This window comes from Lycium barbarum, chromosome 12 (assembly GCF_019175385.1).
Source record: "Lycium barbarum isolate Lr01 chromosome 12, ASM1917538v2, whole genome shotgun sequence".
Lineage (NCBI taxonomy): Eukaryota > Viridiplantae > Streptophyta > Magnoliopsida > Solanales > Solanaceae > Lycium > Lycium barbarum.
In genome coordinates this window covers 4322277-4328276 of record NC_083348.1, presented here as the reverse complement: position 1 = coordinate 4328276, position 6000 = coordinate 4322277, and positions in this window count along the sequence as shown.

Here is a 6000-nt window from a genome sequence, read left to right as displayed (position 1 = left end):
AGCACAGCTCTATCGCACGATCTAAGATTTCAAAGAAAGTAACACCCTAAATGCCCTGTAGCCTCCTGTTTATAGATGTGGTGCAAGACACATCGATAAACAAGACTCTACGAGACACGGCCTGTAGACATTCCGAGGACAAACTGCTCTGATACCACTTATGTCACGACCCAGCCCCGTGGGTCGCGACTGGCACCCTACCTGGGTACCCAGACCAAATCACCTATTCATCTACCAAATCCGAACGTATTTCAGAATTTCATAAAAGTCATATCAACATAGGTTATATCAAAATATGTCTTAAGCGGTCGCACAAATCAAAATGTCATATCGAATCCAAACGGAGCGGCGGAATAGACATCGCCGATCATAAGTGCAAATATAAGCATAAGGGCCATTTAGGGCCATCATAACAAACTGACCGCTGTAAGACCAGAAAACAAAATCAAACAAACATACATAGGACCCTCGCCCCACATATATGACTACAGGCCTCTACGAATTCAAAACAAAGACATATGGCGAGACAGGGCCCCGCCGTACCCAAATAGTCAAATGTACAGAATATATACATAGCAAAAGAAGTCTATACCAAAAGTGGACTCCGAGTCAAGAAGGAGTACTCCGAAATAGCAGAGAGTGAAGCCTACAGTGGAGGATCACCAATGTCTGTACCTGCGGGCATGAAACGCAGCCCCCGAAGAAAGGGGGTCAGTACGAAATATGTACTGAGTATGTAAAGCACGGAGTACAGAAATATGAGCCAAAACTGAAAGCAAACCGGATATCAAAGGGAAGTACCAATCAGTATGTCAAAATCCGTATCAAATCATATACATATACATAATGCAAACGAAATCATGCAAACGCTCAAGAACGTGGTCGCCACTCCGACGCTGGCGCCACACACAGCATAACACCAGAAGGTTTCTAATCTCCGTACATCCCCGAACACAAACATAAGTGAGCGTATCGCATCACTAGCCATATCACAGCATAACTCCAAACGGAACCCGGCCCTATGGCGAGGCCTCGGGAACCGTAACACAGCATACGGCCGAATTATCATAGGGCGCACGAATAATAACCGGCCCGGGAACCGGCGAACGAAGTCATAAGGAGGCACGAGCGGAGTCGTGAGCAAACAAATGCAAATCATATTTCAAAATAGCCTTTCAAAACATAATGATTTCATAAGTCATTTCATAACCCAAAATAATCGAATACTTAGCTGATACGAAGGTTCATTTCACAAAATGTTTCCAAAGTGGTACGTATGGCTCAAAACAAAACTTAACATATCATAATAGTCAAAACATGATTCATAGAGGGAAGTCTCAAAGTCGAAGATCTCATATCGAAGTTCATCCAAAAAGAGAGCCCGATAGGACAAATAAGGCGTCTCGGGGTTAGCGGGCCCACCTCGAGTCGAATTGAGGTGGCGAACATAATTTACGAACATTTAAAGGCCAAAAGATCATACATAATGATTTCAAAGTGACCCGATCACATTTCGATAGGTTTCGAACATTTGGTTGCATTCTAGCCAAAATAGAGCCTTTAGGCTTCAATTGAATTGAATGAATAGTAGTCGTTTTGTAGATCGGGTTTCGAGGAGCAGAAATGCTCCGGAGGTTCCAATATTCACCTAACATACTAAGACATTCCAAACGAAGAAGTGGGAAGCTTTACATACCTTATGGACGTCTTATGCTTTCCTTAAAATCAAATCCCGTTTCGTCCAGAATCTGCAAATGGTCAAAGTTACCAATTAGAGATTCTTAGGCTTAAGATTTCCATTAACTTGATTTTTGTCTACCGAAATTTCGGCAGCATTTCCCCTATATATCTAACACCCCCGAGACTTAGCTCGGCTCAAAATACATCAACAACAACAACCCAAACATCATCAAACAACACAAACCATAATCAAATCATTCTAGCTTCAAAGTTCTTCTTTACTATAAAAGTTGGCAACTTTCATTCAAACTTCACAATTCCAAACTTATGTCCACATTATTGTATTCATTCAATCATTCAAGATTATTCAATCACATCCCAATTATGTTCCAAACATTATACATAAATTCAAGAAGTTCGTCACTTTCCATATTCCTTTCAAAACGTCAACAATTCCGACGAACATACTAACTTGCATTATTTCATTCCGAATTCATTAACAACAACCACAAGTCATATTTAAAGCCTTAATATCATGGATATACAATGATATACACAAATATACCAAAGGTTTATACTTTCCCATAATGTTCCGAAATCATTTTCCAACACCAATTCAATTCATTAAACATTCATTTACGTCATAAATACCACAACGACGCAACTAATCAACTAAACAAAATCAAATTCACATGGCCTTCTATTTCTTATAGCTCACGGCTCCAACACTAACCACACACACACATACGGTTTCACTCACACATCAAAGTTACGGGATTCTCGTCTATTCTCAATCCTTAACACATTCACACCAATTCCATAACATTAAAGTAACAAAATTCATACCTTTTCTTGAATTTCCGACTTGTCGCAAACGCTCTCCTTTCACCAAACTAATTGTACCCCGTTGAAGAGCGTTTTGAGTACTCTATAAATATGGAAAGAACAAGACTTTTGGATTAGAATCAAAGCTTGGAGATATTTTTTTTCTTTCTAAGTTTCGGCCGAGACCTTCTTTAAGGGGGTGCTCTTCAATTTCTTTATGTGGAAATGATTGATCTTGATGATTACAAAGGAAACTTGATATATATCCAACTAAGGGTCATGTGAAAATCACATGACCACTTAATAAGAGCTTGGGCCAAGCCTTGGCCGGCCACCCTTAGTCTTTGGGCCTAAATTTGTTGTTCAATTTCCTTGGCCCAATTCATTAAAACCCCGTCTTTTGTAATTCCCGAAACTAATTTTCGAAATTCCAATTTTACCCTCGGCCTTCCCCAATGTCTTAGCACCAATAGTTTCATAACCAACATAATCATATTAACCAGAATCAAAATATTCCCTCATAACATACAAGTCTTAATTATTTCTCGATTTCCAATTATGCGAAAACACGGGACATAACAGTAACACAAGTCATGACCAGATTAGTAAATGTTTCTGGAAAACCAAATCCTCTCAAGGCTTCCTCAATAAAATCCTAACTTACTATGTCGTATGCCTTCCTAAGATCAATCTTCATGAGCACCTAGGTGATGCTGCTTTCCTATTATAATGTCTCAACAAGTCATGGCAAATCAGTACATTATGCACTAATGATCTGCCCTCTACGAATGCTGCTTGGTTGTCTGACACAAGGCTAGTAAGAGCTTTCTTCAACCTCAGTAGCGAAATGATAATATCGAACAAACTCTATTTATTCTTATTACGTACGTGAATTCCCTCTCTCAAGTTCAATTCACGCACCACAGATAGTGTCTAATTAGTGATCAAGTAATTAAATAATTAAGCACAAGAAAAAATAAGCAACCCAAAAATATGGAAATTTAATAGATAGAAACGATAATCAAATGTCAACTTTTCATGTTTGAGCCAAAACCCTAGAACTAAAGTGTCACGCCCCAAAAACCACCCTAGGCGTAACAGGCATCCGATGCTATGAACAGCATCAGAAGCACCTTATAAAATTAATAAAACGTCAAATCTTTTTCGATGGTCTTCCAACAGTTATATCAATACGTTATAAATAGCTAACTAACTCATGATCACCATCAAATATTAAAATCAGTGGAAGTCTTATTCAACATTTAAATTAAAACGTGGCAACATGCCTCCATAAAATATAAGAGACATCCAAGACGCTACCCACAAGTTTATAACTATCTATGGAGCTTCTAAGAAAATAAACTAACTCAGGACATAACCTGAAACTGCTAAGAAGTAATAATTGAATCAATGAAACCCCACGAAAAAATGTGTGGGCTCACCAACAATCTGGAAAGCAGCAAGTACTCCTAACCCACGAGATCTGTCTGTACTTGCTCTTCTTCGTTACCTAACATATCATCAAAAACAACAATGGTATGCCTGAGTACTGAGTACTAATTGAGTCCCTAGGGGACAATAAGTAATACTAAATTAAGGTACAATAATACTTAAAGAAAACAGTTCTGAAAACCATGTGAAATAAATGTAAAAACAGTTATTCAATCTTGGTTCAATATGCATAGTCAAACGAATGTGAATCCCTTTTTATCAAGTTTACAACTTTCATTTATGTCCTCTCAATTCACCAAAATATCATCAAATACACTTCAGAGAGAGATAAAGATATCACACATGCCAATATGTTGAGGTGGATCATATAAATATGATAAATGTTAAGGCATCACGATGAGTTTATAATAGAATTTATGAAGCACGCGTACAGTGATTAGTCCATTCCTTGAAGAGAATGTGACTTGTGATAAGCGTTGTGAATGCCCACCCATTTTTGAAAGTGGAAGCGTCAAGATGTGATAAAAGTTATGAATAAAAACGTGCTCATGTATGGTTAGATAAATACCACAACTCACATCTAAGGGAGGTTTAAGAGAAATCATTATTGTGGTATAAGTGGTCACTGGCCATCTTGTTGATGATGATTATTGAAGGGAACAATTCTTGCTTATAACAACTTTGATCATGCCCAAAATGATATAATTTTCTCCTTTAAAGGAGAGGTTCATCATACGAATGGTGTTATGAAATATGTGGTAGTACACAGTTAATTGGCAGTTCCGAAAGAGCTAATTTATTACTATTTTGGAGGAATAACATTGATTCAATAAAGCATTATATTGTAGTAAGTCTCAAAGAAACTTATTGAGTTTTAAAGGTATTCGCCAAAGTGGGCATTCATCGTGAGACTCTAAATGATGGAAAGATTTAATATCTTCATGTTACTACAATCATAGTAGGTAAGAAATATAAATGTGAAAGGTTATCCTACTTTCCTCCTCTTTGTACTACACAAATATGACCATGATGATAGAATCACATACGATTGTGAACTATAAGTTTATTGAAGGAAACATCAGTTGGCATGACCGGTTGGCCATGCATCCCGGTTCAAATATAATGCAAAAATAATTGGAATTCACGTGGTTCTATATAGAAGAAATAAAAGATTGTTCAAGAAATTCTCGTGTGCTGCTTTTGATTATAAATCTATTATTAGACCAGCTAAGGTTGGGATCAGGATCCCCATAGATTTGGAACATATAAAAGGTGATATATATGCATGAGCTCAGTCACCTGCCATGTGGACCATTTACTATTATATGATTTTAATAGATGCATCTATGATTTGGTCATATGTGCGTTTGGAATCTAATTGCAATTTAGCTTTTGCAACGTAGTTTGCTCAAATTAATAAATTAAGAGCATGGTTCCAAACAATACAATTATTTTAATAACGATGGTTTATATCCATATTTGGTTTAGTAGAAATTGTATGCCTCCAATGATAGCTGAACCATTGAGTATGAGAAGAAAACTCCCAATTTGGTATATGATATGCTATTTAGCATGTAGCAGCACTTGTATGCATCAAGCCAAACAAGTAATAATAAAATTCCCCATCACTTTTGGTTCAGGGTCAGGAACCAAATAATTTCCCTCTAGAAACTTTTGAATGTGCGGTAATAAATTCAATTGCACCACCACAATGCACAAAGATGGATCCCCAAAAAAGGCTGGGGATATATGTTAGTCTTACTAGCTTCAGGGGGAGAAATGATAAGTAGTTGGAAGATATATTATGTGGAATAAATTGTCATTAGCATAATCCTCATTCAAAAGGATAATTCATGTCAAATGTCAGACGCATTTCACTGACCCAAAGAATATTATATTCCGGCTACAAATGCTCCTTTAGAATTAAGTCCCTGAAGGACAGAGGCTACGACACGCCTGAAGCATGGTGGACTGATCGGTTCCAAAGATAAAAATCCTTGAAAGGAGAGGAGAAAATTATTATGATGGTCATAATAAGGAGGC